Consider the following 15,853-nt stretch of genomic DNA (forward strand, 5'->3'; position numbering starts at 1 on the left):
GGGGGGGGGAGGAACGGATCGCCTCCCCCCCGGCGGACCCCCCGCAGATGCAGGTGAGTGGGGTTTCGTACACCCCTAGGGTGTTCTGAGCTCATTCCCAGGCCATACCCCCAGAATGGGGCAAAACTACACCAGCCCTGGACTTGGTGTAGTTATTTTCACTCCTATTGTAATGAGGTATGGGGGAGAAATTTGGTCAGTTCACATGTTCATGCAAACTTACCCAATTTTTCACTTTCAAACCACTATGTGTACCAAAACTCAGTTATCCTTCAAAATTTGGACTTCTCCAGATTTTGCAATAGAGTTCTCCAGTAAAACAAAATGCATACAAACATGTTCATATTAGGGAAAATAACATCCAGCAATACATTATGTTAGGAAAAGTGCTTGCAAAAAAAGAGAGTGTAAATTAGGCAAAAATGCTTACATGCATCAGGAGAAATGTGCACAAAAATGCTTATGAATTTTATGGGAGCTTTATTAAAAAATGCTTAAAGTTTGCAACAAACTGAACTCAAGATTGGAAAAATGAGAAACAGAGAAACCAAAACTGATAGATTCACCCATCCCTAATATGGAACCAATGGGAGGATTTCTTTAAAACGACAAACTGGCAGCAAAAAAAAAAAAAAGCGAGGGGAAGGCATGATCCAGAAAAACTTAGGAAATGGCTATTTCTCCACCACCTCCCCACTTCAACTTGACTTAGGATTGCTCTGTAAATGGAAGTATCCAGTCTAAACTGTTGCCTTGGAGGACATCCTACCTATGCCCAGTGTGCTCTAGGAAAGCTTTCACACTGATTATACAGTCCTGAAAAGAACACTGGCAAGAGATTCTGCTATAAATGGGTATTGCAGCTCTTGGCATACCCTGAACAAAAATTAATGCTTTTCAGGGAAACAAAGCTGGGCTGTAGATGTCTGTGTGCCTGCAGGCGCCTCAAGAGTTCTTGGCTTCCTTCCATCTGCTAAAGGTTTGGAGGTAAATGTTTATGCCAAAAGGAGACTCTCATATGATTTGCTATGCCATAACATACTATGTGCTATACAAGCAGAAGTTAACTTTATAAATCTGGGGGGGGGGGAGAATTGCATTACCCAAGTGACTAGGGCCCGATGTACACTCATGGTTTTTTACGCTTCCAATGAGTCTTTGTTCCCCTCGTTTCACATGACGCTCTCACTGTTTCGTTTTGGAACCGCAATTTCCCGCTGCCCTGTTACCGCTTTCATTATGCTGATAATTCTGTGATTTCTGAGTAGATTTCATTCATGTGCTCTGCTTTTCCGCTTTCGTTACCGTACATGGGCGTGGAATTCTCCCACGCCTGTCTATATATGGCGGTGTTTGTATTTCCCTCCTGTCCAATCACAGGTCTCAACACCCCCATGCAGTCTTCTGGCTACTGATAGCATAGCTTCCTCAGCACTCAAAGTTTTATCGCCAGCAAGCAAAGGGCTGGATTTGTAGAATGTATCAGGTTCATTAGGGGTGTCAGGTTTCATGGTATTAGCTAAACAGGTATCATTTTTATAAGCAGTAGAATTTTGAGACCTATAATGGTGGAACCTTTTTTGTGTTTTTTGTTTTATGTGACTCCCCTTAACTAAAGAGGAATTCCTGTGTCCCTTTAATTCAGAACCCAGGATGGCTACTGCTCACTGTGGGTTTCCAAGTGACTGTGACCAACCAGGAAGTGAAGTCCCCTGTGAAGGAACAGAACTGTCCCCCATTTTTAGCATTTAGTTTGGTTGTAGGACATTATGGGGCACACTATTTTGCCTGTTTCCCCATCCACTCACAGAACAGGGCATTGCCATCTGAGATGTCTCCCTTCCTCTGAAACAGGTAAGTATACCTGAGCCAGTTTTGTCATTCTTCTAGGGGTGCACGAAAGTCACTTACCTGGTCTCACAGCTTGCTTCGCGGTGGGGGGGAGGCGCTTCGCTGCTCCCCCCGAAGTTCAGGCTGGGGGGGGGAGGCTTCCCTCCTTGCACGGCCGAAATTCAGGCCGGGGGGGGAGGCTTCCCGCCTCGCCCGGCCGAAATTCAGGCCAGGGAGGAGGCGCCTCGCCTCGCCCTGCCGCGAAATAAAAAGTAAAAAAAAAACAAAAACGCCCCCGTGATAGGCTACGTGACGATTAACGTAGCCTATCACGGCTAGATCTGCAAAGTCAGCCGTGATAGGCTACGTTAATCGTCACGTAGCCTATCACGGGTGACTTTAAAAAAAAAAAAAGCGCGTACGCAAATGGCGGCCCCCATAGGGAGCCGCCATTCGCGTTCCTTATTTGGTCGCTGTAGTCTACGTAAATCTTTACGTAGACTACAGCGACCAAATAAGGAACGCGAATGGCGGCTCCCTATGGGGGCCGCCATTAGCCGTACACACTTTTTTTTTTTAAGTCACCTGTGATAGGCTACGTGACGATTTACGTAGCCTATCACGGCTGACTTTGCAAATATATCCGTGATAGGCTACGTTAATCGTCACGTAGCCTATCACGGGGGCGTTTTTTTTTTTTTTTACTTTTATTGGAATGGCGGCGGCGGCAGCTGGTCAAAAGACCGGCTGCCGCCTCTGCCCCTGTCGAAGACCTGCTGAACCACCGCCGGGACCCGCCGCCGGGAGGGACATTCGGGAAACGTAAGTCCCATCCCGGGGGGGGGGCGGGGGCGGGGGGGCAGAGAATTTCTCCCCGAAACTACTTCGGGGGGGGCTGAATACGTTGGCACTCGGCCCCCCGAAGTTTTGGGGAGAAATTCTCCGCCATCCCTACATTCTTCCCCCCCACTGTTGTTCTAAATCTGGCTTTTCTACTCCTCATGTGGCCTATTCTGTGCCATGGAAACATAAAGGACTCCATTGAGCTTAGGCTTTCAAGTACTGTGTTACTGTTTTTCTAGCACCTTCCTGCTTCTTATTTGGTGAACCGTAACTCCCTGCCTCTTCTCTTGCTGTATCATTATTATTAGAAATAGTCAGCTGATCCGGTACTAGGGGATAAAAATATTAACCAGTACCTTCCTTTCTATAAATATTTATGGTACAATAAAACCTAGGTACTTTCATTTGACCCCTTCATGGATCACTGCCTTGTTGTGGCGAAGGGGCTTGTGTAACTCAGTGAAGCCATAAGCTATGCTGTGCAGGGCCACCCAAGACGGACAGGTCATGGCGGAGAGTTCTGACAAAATGGGGTCCACTGGAGAAGGAAATGGCAACCCACTCCAGTATTCTTGCCAAGAAAACCCCATGGAACGTATCACAAGGCTAAAAAAGATGATGCCGGAAGATGAGCCCCTCAGGTCGGAAGGTGTCCAATATACTACTGGGGAAGAGCAGAGGGAATTTCCAAGTAGCGCCAGAAAGAGTGAAGCGGCTGGGCCAAAGCCGAAAGGACACTCAGCTGTGGATGTGTCTGGTGGTGAAAAGAAAATCAGATGCTGTAAAGAACGATATTGTTTAGGAACCTGGAATGTCAGATCAATGAATCAAGGTAAGCTGGAGGTGGTCAAACATGAGATGGCAAGATTGAACATCGACATCTTGGGAATCAGCGAACTAAAATAGACAAGCATGGGCGAATTTAATTCAGGTGACCATCATATCTACTACTGTGGGCAAGAATCCCTTAGAAGAAATGGAGTAGCACTCATAGTCAACAAAAGGGTGGGAAAGGCAGTACTGGGGTACAATCTCAAAAACGATAGAATGATCTCAGTACGAATCCAAGGCAAACCATTCAGCATCACAGTAATTCAAGTCTATGCCCCAACCACTGATGCTGAAGAAGCTGGGGTTGATCAGTTCTATGAAGACCTACAACACCTTCTAGGACTAACACTCAAAAAAGATGTCCTCTTCATCATAGGGGATTGGAATGCTAAAGTAGGAAGACAAGAAATAACCGGGATAACAGGCAAGCATGGCCTTGGTGTACAAAATGAAGCAGGACAAAAGCTAATAGAGTTTTGCCAAGAGAACACGCTGATCATAGCGAACACTCTTTTCCAACAGCACAAGAGGCGACTCTACACATGGACATCACCAGATGGTCAATATCGAAATCAGATGGATTATGTCCTTTGCAGCCAAAGATGGAGACGCTCTATACAGTCAGTAAAAACAAGACCTGGAGCTGACTGTGGCTCAGATCATGAGCTGCTTCTTGCAAAATTTTGGCTTAAATTGAAGAACGTAGGGAAAACCACTAAACCATTCAGGTATGACCTAAATCATATCCCTGATGAATATACAGTGGAGGTGAGGAATAGATTTCAGGGATTAGACCTGATAGACAGAGTGCCTGAGGAACTATGGATGGACATCCGTAACATTGTTCAGGAGGAAGCAACGAAATCCATCCCAAAGAAAAAGAAATGCAAGAAAGCCAAGTGGCTGTCTGATGAGGCTTTACAAGTAGCTGAGGAAAGAAGGGAAGCAAAAAGCAAGGGAGAAAGGGGAAGATATATCCAACTGAATGCAGAGTTTCAGCGAATAGCAAGGGGAGACAAGAAGGCCTTCTTAAATGAACAATGCAAAAGAAATCGAGGAAAACAACAGAATGGGAAAAACTAGAGATCTCTTCAAGAAAATTGGAGATCTCAAGGGAACGTTTTGTGCAAAGACAGGCATGATAAAGGACAAAGAAGGCAGGGACCTAACAGAAGCAGGGGAGATTAAGAAGAGGTGGAAAGAATACACAGAAGAACTATACAGGAATGATCTTAATGTCCCTGATAGCCATGATAGTGCAGTCACTGAACTTGAGCCAGACATTCTCGAGAGTGAAGTCAAGTGGGCCTTAGGAAGCATTACTAACAACAAAGCTAGCAGAGATGACAGTATTCCAGCTGAGCTATTTAAAATCCTAAAAGATGATGCTGTTAAAGTGCTGCACTCAATATGCCAACAAATTTGGAACACTCAACAGTGGCCACAAGACTGGAAAAGGTCAATTTACATTCCAATTCCAAAGAAGGGCAACGTCAAAGAGTGTTCAAACTACCGCACAATTGTGCTCATTTCACATGCCAGCAAGGTTATGCTCAAAATCCTACAAGCTAGGCTTCAGCAGTATGCGAACCGAGAACTACCAGAAGTACAAGGGGGGTTTAGAAGAGGCAGAGGAACTAGAGATCAAATCTCCAACATGCGCTGGATCATGGAGAAAGCAAGGGAATTCCAGAAAAACGTGTATTTCTGCTTCATTGACTACGCTAAAGCCTTTGATTGTGTGGATCACAACAAACTGTGGCAAATTCTGAAAGACATGGGGGTACCGGTCCACCTTACCTGTCTCCTGAGAAACCTGTACGAGGGTCAAGAAGCAACAGTAAGAAACAGACATGGAACAACCGAGTGGTTCAAAATTGGGAAAGGAGTACGACAAGGCTGCATATTGTCACCCTGCTTATTTAACTGATATGCAGAGTACATCGTGAGAAACGCCGGGTTGGATGAATCACAGGTCGGAATGAAGATTGCCGGGAGAATTATCAACAACCTCAGATACGTAGATGATACCACCCTAATGGCAGAAAGCAAAGAGGATCTCAAGAGCCTCTTGTTGAGGGTGAAAGAGGAGAGTGCAAAAGCTGGTTTGAAAGTCAACATTAAAAAAACGAAGATCATGGCATCTGGTCCCATCACTTCCTGGCATATGGAAGGGGAAGAAATGGAAGCCGTGACAGATTTTATTTTCTTGGGCTCCAAGATCACCGCAGACGGTGACTGTAGCCATGAAATTAAAAGACGCTTGCTCCTTGGGAGGAAAGCTATGGCAAACCTAGACAGCATAGTAAGAAGCAGAGACACCACCTTGCCAACAAAGGTCCGTCTAATCAAAGCTTTGGTTTTCCCAGTAGTAACGTATGGCTGTGAGAGCTGGACTGTAAGGAAGGCTGAGCACTGAAGAATTGATGCGTTCGAACTGTGGTGCTGGAGAAGACTCTTACGAGTGCCCTGGACTGCAAGGAGGTCAAATCAGTCCATCCTAAAGGAAATCAACCCTGAGTGCTCATTGGAAGGACAGATACTGAAGCTGAAGCTCAAATATTTTGGCCACCTAATGCGAAGAGAAAACTCTCTGGAAAAGACCGTGATGCTGGGAAAGACTGAAGGCAAAAGGAGAAGGGGATGGCAGAGGATGAGATGGCTAGATAGCATCACTGATGCAATGAATATGAACTTGAGCACGCTCTGGGGGATAGCGCAGGACAGGAAGACCTGGCGTGCTATGGTCCATGGGGTCACGAAGAGTCGGACACGACTGAACGACTAAACAACAACAACAACAACAACATTCATTTGAATGTTTGTTGTTGAGCTAATTACTCCACTTTGTCCTATCACCCTGGCCATGTCACATCTTTGCAAAAGATTCTGGGATTTCCTTGTCAGATGAGTTCACGTGTACTGATGTGAATTTCCAGGCCCATGTGAACAAGCAGATGCATAACAGGACTGTAGAACAATATAGCTTTAATCATGTCAATGTGGGCAAATTTATATGAGATGCAGGACCTATACAGAGACTGCTGTGTTGAGCAAGCCTCTCAAATACCTTAGGCAGAGCCAATAAAATTAACTGTACACGGTATCTCATGCTGCAAGCATAGTGTCCTGACTTTTCTCCCCTATTCATAAGTATTTTGTGTTTTATGTATCCTTCTTCAGACAAGGAAAAGGCAGCAAACAGTTCCTTTTCAGTGAGTCAGGTTGAATCTAGCAATAATTTCCTTCTTCTAAGCATTTAATTTCCTTCCTTTCATCTGATCAAGAACAGCAAATATTGAGACTGATGTGACTTTCCATATTAGATACTGATGCTGATGAAACCATCATATGACTTCAAAATGAGAAAGTGCAGCTGTGATCCTCCCTGAAATTCAAATTTTTGATCTTGGAAAATCAGATATGCTCTTAGCCTGGAAATGAAGTGAATCCTGCTCAAGTTCATATACTGTGCAGTAAATATAATCTGATTGGCAGCATTAAGGGATGTTGCTTATTTGATAAATATACTAAGATTAAGTTGACTGATATGAAAAGGAATACACAGTTTTAAAGATCAAGATAAGGTTATAGAAGGAATCCTGGCCAAGGAAGGAAATGAGAATTTTCAGTAGGGCATCATGTGAGAAACGTTTTTGCTGAATGTTATTAAACTAAGGATTGGCAGGATGAAGCTTCACAAACATTTTACACAGGTGACCCCCTATGAAGATCTGCTTGTATTTAGGCCCATCTTTGTCACTTTTACTCTGGTTTCAGAGGTATATGGAACCACTTCTACTACATTATCCCAACCTGTGCCAAGAACTCATAGAGGAGACCTGTAATCCATTTGTGGATTTCTGGATCCATCAAAATAATTGCTTAGTCAGATCACAACAAGGTCTGTCTTGTACAGTTTCCAAGAGCAGCCAGCTAGATACCTTTGGAAGCTGAAAAGAAGGATATGAAGGAGATGGCCACATACCTTGTCATAAGTTCCCAGCATCTGATATTCATCAGTATACTGCTACTGTACATATTGTTTCCCATTACGTCTAAGCAATCCCCTAAAATATGGAATTGTTAGAGCTTCATATCTGCATACATTGACTGTTTCCGAATACATGAGAGCATTCATGCTCGCTCATTTCAACGTGTTGCCCTCTGCACAGTTAAATGGACAATTAGGGATGGGCAGATTCCAGGTGGGAATCTGCCCACAGGGGGAGGTGATCCATCCCTCCCCCCGGAATCTGTCTGTGCTGGCTGCGCTCTGTGGAGATCCTATCTAGCCTATCGCGTGAAAAAAGAGACGCAAATGGCATAGTGGACTCCATTTGCGTCCGTAACGCTGTTAGATTAACCTAAATGCAGCCATAAATGGCTGCATTTAGGTGAACCTAACAGCTCTACAGCTGCAAATGACATCCACTACGCCATTTGTGTCCGGAGTTAGTTATCCCTCACTTAGCCAGCAATATGGCACGGCAATGGCGGCCGGCTCCGTGGGATTGCTGCACGGAGGAGCCAGCTCAGACAGATTCTGGAGGGAGGCGGAGGTAAGTGCTCCATTCCGCCATGGACTCCAGAGGCTGGATTCCAAAGAATTGGGGTCCATGGCGGAATTCTCTGCCATCCCTACAGACAATTCAATAAGATCCCAATTAACAAATGTCTTTGTGCAGAATTGGCGCAATAAAGTCTATTGATCATGTACTCCTGCACTGAAATCTGTAGAGACTGCAGTGAGAAGCTGATTCTCCCCTTATTAAGAACTCTCCCTAGACAATCTTCTGAAGAGCTCGAGATGTTTTGTTTGAAGGATGACTCCTCCTATATCACTGAGAAGGTTGCAAGTTTCTTTGTTATTTCAATGCAAATTAGGGGGGAAATTAATGTTGGCCCCATTTAAACATTTGTTGTTTCTATCTAATTACTCATATGACATGGGATTGGCAGCAGTTTGAATCAGAGACCGTGTCTTCTTGTGCATGGCAATGTTGACGTTGACCGCTTTTGGCAACCTCCCGTTGCTTAACTCTGCCACCATTTTTTTGGGTGGGGACAATATTTTTGCAGCAGCAGCTAGCAGAGACAATTCTTAAGGAAAAACAAGATTTTAAAATAAATATCCACTTGACAACCTCTCTCCCTTTACCTGCAGAGAGAGATCACATTCAACCTTGGATTGTTCTGATTATCTTTATGATTAACATTCAAAGCAAATACAGTTTTTAGGATATTGAAATATCATTGGTGTGTATAGATGCCAACTTTTTCCTTGGAAAGTGTGCTTTCTGGCTATGGGTGCTGGTAAAATGGATCAAATTAGCGTGGATATGAATGCTATCTTGAAGGTGGCAGATCATTACTGTAGCCCTGTTCTATTCTGTGAGTTAGAACATGAGAACATCAGAATTTCCACAGATTAGAGGCTGCTCTGGATGTTGCAAATATGTGCTGGTCATAAGTCAGGGATCTACTTGTGATCAGTTATATCTCTCTTTTGTATAAAAACTTGTATTGGGCTGCGAATGTAATAAACAATTCATTCATTCATGCTGCTGTACATGTAGAGCGGTAATAAGGACTGTTGATGGACTCTAACTCCCATCAGCCCCATCAAGCATGGCCAGTGGTCAGGGATGATGGGATCTAGAGTCCCTTATGTAGAGGGTTTTGCTTAGCTATCATGGCAAACAGTCATTTATAGAATTTGTCTAGTCTACCAAAATTCTGTTCTTTGTGAATTTATCAGTCCAGAACTACATATTATGGGAGACACACTGCTGCTGGCAAGAGTGGCAGCCTTGGTATCTAGTTCTTCCCTTCTTCCTGTAATGCTAGTGAAACTGATCACATGATGCAATTTCATCACACTGTGAGCTTTCCTACTCCCATCAGCCACAACAAGGGTGGGGAAAGTCACAGCATGATGGATTTTGATTAACTAGACATGACGGGGAGAGCTATGTCCACAGGCTGCCATTTTCAGCAGAAGCCCCAGGTCTCTTGTAATGTCTGTCCAGTGGCAACTGCATTTCCTTTTAATTGCTCACACTGAGCCAGAAGATGTACTATAGAACTGTCTCACTTAGAATACTGGATATATCTTAATATAAGCCAGGCTTATGTGTCTGACACACAACTATAAATCCAATAGACACACTGACTGCTAAATACTCAATGTTATACAGACTTGATTAAGATGGGCGGGGGATCATTCCAAGCAAAAAACCCTGTCCAGATTATACTACTATAAAATTTGTTAGGTTTTTTTTTTATGGTACCACAAGACTATTTTTTTTGGTGCAGTTCTTGTTTGATTATAACTTTGAGTTTCAATGCAGTTTGACAATTTCCTTTAAAACAAATTCTTGGAGGATATGGCTTTGAGTACTGAATGCTCAAAACAAACAAGAAAATAAATCCATCACCTTCATGTCCTACTTGCTGGCCATAGTTGGAAGCAGAAAGAGAGACTAAGGGAGCAATCCTATGGCCGCTAGACAGCAGCTAGACGGCCATAGGATATGCCATTTTCTGGGAAACGACCTCGGAGCCCGTGCTGTGAGGTTGGTTCCTGGAAAACCAACCTCCTCCCACGTCCGTGCTGCCTCGGAGGTAGCGTGGAACAGCCTTGTGCTCCACGCTCACAAGAGGAGCACAGAGGGGTTGAAAAGGGGCGTGGCTGGGGGCATTCCAGGGTGGGGAGGGCATAGCTGTGTGTACCACACATCCAATGTGTCGTGCAGCAGCCTCCTTCCCCACTCTGTGCTCCTGCAGCTAGACAGCCACAATCGGCTGTCCAAAAAAGCAGGGTAGGGGAAGTGCGGAGGGCACAATCCCATCTGTGCTTCTCCTGCCCTGCTTAGGATAGGTGGTCGCCTCCAAGTTTGGAGGCAGCCGCTTATCTCGTTAGGATTGCGTCCTAAATGATCCCTGAATCTAATTAGCAAGGCAATTCTTACATGTTAAACTTAATATTATTTCTAGATTATTTTACCAATGATACCCTTCTTGAAAATAATTGTTAATAGTAATGGCTGTCGATGCCTTCTTAAGCAGCCTAATCATGAGCAATGCTAGCGAGCCATATGCATCGATAGTGCAATAGGATTTGGGGGTAAAAGAAAGCAATTCCCATAACACATGGGGCGTATCAGAGGACTGTAGCTCTGTGAGGATGGGAGCTGCTAACTGTATGCTGCACTATCCAGGATTCTTTGGGGAAAACGCATGACAGCTAAACGGGTATACAGCAATATACATTTGTTGTGCCCATAAAGTACATTGTGTGCAGTCAGAGAAAGCAGGTTCAACGCAATATCTCTTCATACTATTAACATTGCATTCTGCTATGACAGGGATGGGAAACATGTGGCCTTCCAGATATTGTCAGACTGCAACTCCCATCATCACTCACCATTGGCTAAAGCTGATGGAAGCAGTCCAACAACATCTGGAAGGCCACATGTTCCCCACCTTTGTTCTGTGAGCTCTTACTGTAAATTTAACAATTTTACAAGTGGACATTGTTTTGACAACACTGGGCAGGTGGCTTGATACTTAAGGCATTTTGTTTTTACTGATAATGGACTGGAATCATATCATTAACTTTTCAGGGATCCCTTTGAACATCTTAAACCAGGGGTGCAGAGCCTCAGGCCTGCGGACCTGCCCAGGGTCCCAATCCAGCCCTCTGGGGTTCTCCAGAAGGCCACACCCCCTTCCTCTGGCCCCACCCCAACCACTGATCATGTGGTAGTTTCCTGGTTTGGGGGCAGTTTTTTCCTCATTCTAAAAGGTTGAAATTCCTCTCCTAGAGCTTAAATATTGCCACCAAGAGCTTTAAGCTCAAATATGCTGGTATTGCTGGTAGTTTTGGCCCTGCCCCTTTTGCCTTTGGCAAAAATCTACCGCAGGAATACGGCCCCTGATAACTTCTCTAAAATGGAATTTGGTTCTCGAACCTGAAAGAGGCTCTGCAGCCCTGTCTTAAACATTGCTTGTCTGATTCCAAAATGCTGTCAGCTAATCTGTTAGAACAGAATGGTTTTCAAGGTAAATGATCATTCATTCTATATCACTTCTTGAACAAAGAACTTCACAATTTTCTTATATCCTAAAATGACTGAGGATTAGGACTTATTTCTTTATTTTAAAAGCAGCTCTCTTACCTATTTCCCTGAAAGAGAACTCAAGGCAGTGAACAGACAAAATCAGCAGTCTTTAAAACAACAATAAAAATCCAAATTAAGAAACAAGGACAGTAGGTATGAACAGCAGTTAAATGCAAAGAGGAAGCTTAGCAGGACTTTGTGTATCTTTCTTTCAAACTGAAGAGAAAGAAACACTCAATTCTGTGACTTGCATACATTATGCAAATTTGCATAATTTCTGTTGCATAATTTTCTCTGCTGTGTTTCAAATTTTGCATAATTTATTCTCGTTTTTGGTAGTGATGGATTGAGCAAGGAGGTATGTAGGTCACTGAAGCCCTGCCACTTTGGTGACAAGACTTAAAATCTGATTCAGCCACACCTCTAGCTTCTGAGATCTCATCAGGCATATTTCTGCAATCATAAAGGCCAGTAACTTGTTCTTTTGAAGAAAAAAAAGAGATCTGGGATTCTCAAGAAGATGAATTCTGCACCCTATACCATATTCTGTGGGTTTTCTGCATTGCTGCAGTCCTGAGAAATAAACTGAGTGCAGACTGCTAATCGAGCTGTGCTCTGGATGTCATCTCACTGGAGTCCCTCTGCTGGGAGCTAATGAAGGAACTCTCCCTAGAGTAGGTGAAGTTGATTAACACCTAGCCTGTGATATCATAGATTGTGTAAAGGGGACAGTCATGATCAGTGGAGGCTGGTGGCTCCGATTTTGCTGGGGCTGTAAATCCATTCAGTCAGAACCAGCCAGAATTCTAAAGGAGCTATCCAAGGTGCTGTGCTGAACCCTATCCCCAAATAGGTTCAGCACCTTCAGTAGCTCCTTTAGAGTTCTGGCTGGTTCTGACTGAAACCCAGATTGGTTACACAGTCCCACCCAAATCAGAGCCACCAGCCACCCCTGGTCATGATGAATTTGCAGGCTCCTGCTTAAGAGAAACGTCCAGAGGCTGTTGAAGAAATCACATTTTTAAAGAAGTAGGACTAGAAGAATTTGCTCATGGGGAAGCTCAAGGGCTTTCTCTAAACATATTGTCAGTAAGAACTCAGGCACAGTTTGGATTTGATATGCAGAATGACTACTTGGGGCCTGTTTCCATGAGTGATTTACTCCGAATTGGCTGCGTATGGAGGTCGTTAGGGATACATGACATCATGGCCATCCAGCAGCCACCCTGGAGCATATCAGAGAAAAACAAGATATCCTGAGACTGCTTAAAGTCTGATTCTTTTCCCCAAGTTGGGTTCTCCCTGGTATAGTTGCTGTGTGCCCCAGCCCCCTCATTGACCTCGGGTATGCTAGTCCTGCCCAGGGGTGTGCCTTTCACCCTGACCCCAGTCATGGGGTGTTTCCTGTGTGTTTCCTGTCCCTGCACAAACCAATTAGTGTCTACTCAGAAGTAACTCCTATTGTGGTCATTGAGACTTCTCCCCTGAATCCTGTGGGTTAAAATGGGGGCTGGTTTCCATCTTTGTGTTTACTGCTCTCTTTCCCACAACGAACCCTTTAGTGTCTCCTCAGAAGTAACTCCCATTGTGCTGAATGAGGGTTGCCCTCTGGGTGCCCATATCAGTACTTACAGAGATCCCCCTCAATTTAAATGGCACAGTTTAAAGCCCAATTCCCTAAATGCGGTTAAGCATGATCTCGAGGCTCTGATTCTCTGTTGTTTGGTTTATTGCCTTAGGAAGTAACTAATTCACAGCTTTGTTATAGAGATCCTGCGCAGTATCGGTTTGGTTAGAAAGGGGGCTGGTTTCCCATTCCTGTGTTCTCCCCCTGCCTTTCCCAGCACAAGTGTCTGTCTGTCTGTCTGTCTGTCTCTCCTCAGAAGTAACACCCATTATGTTCAATGAGGCTTGGGGCTTGTTGGGAGGCTTGTCTTACAAATGCGCAGAAGGGGAAGTACCCACTTTGTACCTTCCTTACAGAGCCTGAAAGTGTGTGTGTGGGGGAGCCTCTCTTATTGGTTGAACAGCCTCTGCCACTCAGATGCCACTCCAATCCCGCCAACTTACCCAGAAGTAAGTTATGTGAAACCACTTAGAATGGTGTGATGTACACCCTCATGGAGCCCTGCCCGGACCAAAAGCGGCTCCTACAAAAATGCGGGTAAACCACTCCTCCCTTCTCCTTCTGTTGTTGTGGAAACAGGGCCTTGGAAATTCATCTCTCCATATATTATTGATGGATGGCTAACAGAACTCTTAGAATTGGCAACTCAAGGGCAAATGACATATGCTTACTGTGGATGTGCGAATCAGCAAAACTTGAGCTCATTGAGGTTCTCCAAATTCCACCTCAAAACTCATTCTGGCTTGTGTCCGTATGGGATTGAAAACTGTTTTGGGGGGTTTTTGTATGAAAATGAAATTTTTCATGTGCGTTTCTCCAAACGTACACATCAATTGTGGACATTTTGGAAATGCACGCAGTCTTTCATGCACAAAGAATGTTTCTGCACATTTTTTTAAAGTATGCATCCCTTCATGCACATTTTACAAAGGGATATATTTTCCAAATGCATTTCCCCTCCTGGGAATTGCATTGCAAGCTCGGAGACGTACGTACTTCGACTGCAAATTGCATTTGGGTCCACTTTGGGACCAAAAGGTGTGAATTGGGTATATTTGGGACAAAAACGAACTGAAAACAAATTTCTCATACATAAAGGAACACCTTGCACAAATTCAATGGCATCTGGCATATGGGATGCCTTTTGAAATGCTTTGGTCTCAACAAAATTGCCCCAAACAGCACTTGACTCCTTGGCCAGCTGACATCTCCGCTTCCCACCTCCTGTTTCATTGTTATCATCTAGTCCGGCACCCTGTTTCTCACCGTGGTCAATCAGTTGCCTGCAGGAAGTCTACAAGCAGGGCTTGGGCAAGAGGCCTTTCCTGCTATTGCTGCTCTGAACATGAAGGTTCTATTTAGCCATCATTCTTAATAGCTATTCAGAAGACTATCCTCCATAATTTCCCTCCAGATCTCCCTTTAAAGCCATCTCAACTGGTGGCAATCCCCATATCAATTCTATAAATGAATGATGCATTGTGGGAAGAAGCTTTTTTTTTTTTTTAATACTCTTCTGAATCTACTGCCAATCAGTTCACTGGATGAGCCCAGATTCTAGTATAATGAGAAACTGAGAAAAATGTGTCTCTAGCACTTTCTCCACACCCATGTATAATTTTTGTAAACCTCCACCATGTACCTTCTTAAAGCCATCTTTTTTCTAAACTCAAAATCTCATGGCTTGGATGCAGATTTAGTCGTACTTAGAGTAGACCTATGGAAATCTATCAGTCTTAATTTAGGCATGACTATCACAAGTCCCATTGGTTTCAGTGGGTCTTCTCTAGGTATGGCTAAATCTGCACCCAACCCCATATGTTCTAGCCTTTCATCATTGGGAAGATACTCCAACCCGCTGCACGTTTTCCAGGTCTACAATATCCTTCTCGAGAAGAGGCAGCCACAATTGTACACAGTATTCCATGTACAGTTGCACCCTCGCTTTGTAGGAGAGTATTACAATACTGGGATTTTAAAAAAGTTTTCTATCCCTTTCCTAATAATGCCCAGCATGGAAATAGCTCCCCCCTCTCCGCAATAGCTGCACACCAAGCTTGTGTTGCTGTTGACCTAACCACTGTAACCCCAAGATCTTTCTCCCGTTCAGTCACCATCAATTCAGATTTCATCCATGTATATGTGAAGTTATTTCTGTAGGGGCAGCCATCTTACCCTGTTGCAGCAAAAACAAAACTATTATTTGGCACCTTTTGTTGTTCAGTCGTTCCATGATGTCCGACTCTTCGTGACCCCATGGACCATAGCACGCCAGGCCTTCCTGTCCTGCGCTCTCTCCCGGAGCGTGCTCAAGTTCATATTGATTGCATTGGTGATGCTATCTAGCCATCTCATCCTCTGCCATCCCCTTCTCCTTTTGCCTTCAGTCTTTCCCAGCATCAGGGTCTTTTCCAGAGAGTTTTCTCTTCGCATTAGGTGGCAAAATATTTCAGCTTCAGCTTCAGTATCTGTCCTTCCAATGAGCACTCAGGGTTGATTTCCTTTAGGATTGACTGATTTGACCTCCTTGCAGTCCAGGCAAATTTATTATGGCATAAGCTTTTAGGGGAGCTAGAGTCCACTTCATCTAGTCCAT

The 15,853-nt window shown here is 44.2% G+C and overlaps 1 pseudogene; it reads left to right on the forward strand.

Annotated features, from left to right (window-relative positions):
* Positions 1-8,504: 8,504 nt before the first annotated feature.
* Positions 8,505-8,996, forward strand: LOC146352717 (centromere protein M pseudogene; annotated as a pseudogene).
* Positions 8,997-15,853: the final 6,857 nt, after the last annotated feature.

This window comes from Heloderma suspectum, chromosome 2 (assembly GCF_057233095.1).
Source record: "Heloderma suspectum isolate Gila_16-S chromosome 2, 16-S_ref, whole genome shotgun sequence".
NCBI classification, from domain to species: domain Eukaryota; kingdom Metazoa; phylum Chordata; class Lepidosauria; order Squamata; family Helodermatidae; genus Heloderma; species Heloderma suspectum.